The sequence below is a fragment of the Oncorhynchus masou genome, chromosome 32 (assembly GCF_036934945.1).
Source record: "Oncorhynchus masou masou isolate Uvic2021 chromosome 32, UVic_Omas_1.1, whole genome shotgun sequence".
NCBI classification, from domain to species: Eukaryota; Metazoa; Chordata; class Actinopteri; order Salmoniformes; family Salmonidae; genus Oncorhynchus; species Oncorhynchus masou.
Window position 1 is genome coordinate 6,013,743 of NC_088243.1, and position 1,778 is coordinate 6,015,520.

General features: G+C 48.1%; 1 protein-coding gene across 1 annotated transcript in view; it reads left to right on the top strand.

Moving 5' to 3' along the window:
• Positions 1 to 365: 365 nt before the first annotated feature.
• LOC135526910 (ALK and LTK ligand 2b-like) overlaps positions 366 to 1,778 on the top strand; it is a 21,609-nt gene continuing 20,196 nt past the window's right edge. The window contains exon 1 of the mRNA XM_064955582.1: positions 366 to 1,167. The gene's annotated coding sequence lies outside the window, so the exon portion shown is untranslated. The remainder of the gene's footprint in view (positions 1,168 to 1,778) is intronic.

Consider the following 1,778-nt stretch of genomic DNA (forward strand, 5'->3'; position numbering starts at 1 on the left):
ATTGGGTGTATAGTTCGAGGAGAGGCCTGAATGCGCGTGCTCCTTGGTACGGTCTGAACGGAGCGCACAGTTGTGTGTTAAAGTTTACGTGAGAGAGTTTGTGTGTGTGTGTGTGTGTCCAGAACTACACAAACCACCCTGCTCCTGTAAATCATATTAATGTCTGTGAATTCCTGTCCTCTGGCGGACAAGATGTGAGTGAAACGGAAATCGATAGGGGAGGATCCTCGCGGGAGCAGGCTTTATACAATCTGTTAACCCTCGCGCTGCTCCTGTCCCATGCGGGGACAGGAACACGTTTTTTCCCTACTATATTAGGGTACTAATTTATCATTCTCAGCACTATCGAAAAAGATCAGGAAAAGGGAAGTGAGAGGAACATAAAAGTTTTCCAAAACGAGAGGACTGAGTGAACGGCATCGGGCGACCGGGGCCGGGGCTCCTTGTTGATCCGGTGTAAATATGACATCTCTGTTCGGTTCTGCTCGCGCTCTGAACGCTGATCTGATCAAAGACAACCCGGGGTAATAGAAAAATACTCCAGGGACCTCAACACACACACACACACACACACACACACACACACACACACACACACACACACACACACACCACAGAGCGCGCGGCACAGCACAAACCAATCCAGCATGACAGCGCGAGCAGCAGCGGAGGAGCTCACCACAGACGGGCAACAGACCTCTTCATCAGCATGAGATGAGGTCTAGAGACTTGTTAATAAAGTTGTATCGGTCATTGATTTATCCAGCCACACTTCTACGGCCGCTCGGTCGGCACCTTCAGCAGAGGAGCACCAAATATAAGACAGAAGAAGACGCACGGTGCTGGGAACTACTGTACTTGTGAATAGAAGACGCACGGTGCACTCCTGCCAGGGGAAAGTTGTGCGCAGCACCGGGGCTGGGGGATAACTATTTGGAGACGGACAGACGACGCACTGCGAGGACAACACGCGGTGTTGTGTGTATTAGAGTGTGTGTGTGTGTCTAGTTGGAGTGTGCATTGTAGTGAGGGAGTGTGTGTGTGTGTGTGTGTGTGTGTGTGTGTGTGTGTAGTTGAAGCGATTAAAAGGTGTTTAATCCTGGAACACGCAGCAGCGGGATCGGCTTCTGTTTCACCTGGAACCCGCGAGTCAAGAAGACAACTCAGGTAACCTATTATATTACCCGGTCCTGTTTCAACCCCGTCTGTATGCGACTTAACTGTTGTTCATTGTAATGACATAAGTGAAAGTCAAAGTAATATGGTCTCGAACGAGGCTGTCCTTTTACGCAGCATCGTTGCCCAAGTGGCCAAATGTTGGCAGCTCCTCATGGAGCTGTAGTCTGTGGTTAGAACCGCGGATCAGACAGGGGAACATTTGCTTATAATAGCTTATAGCCTTTCTGTCCCTCTCTTTATTTCTCTCTCTCTCTCTCTGTGTGTGTGTGTGTGTGTGTGTGTGTGTGTAACAGCTAACTCCTGTTTGTGTTTGTATGTTGCCATGCAGCGAAAGTGGTGACATGGCAGATATGTCTGATGACAACTATAGAGGAGTCAGTACAGACAGTACATAGAGTACATACAGTACATACAGCTACATGCAGCTACAGACAGTACAGACAGTACATACAGCTACAGACAGTACAGACAGTACATACAGCTACATACAGTACAGACAGTACATACAGTACATACAGCTACATACAGTACAGACAGTACAGACAGTACATACAGCTACAGACAGTACAGACAGTACATACAGCTACATACAGTACATA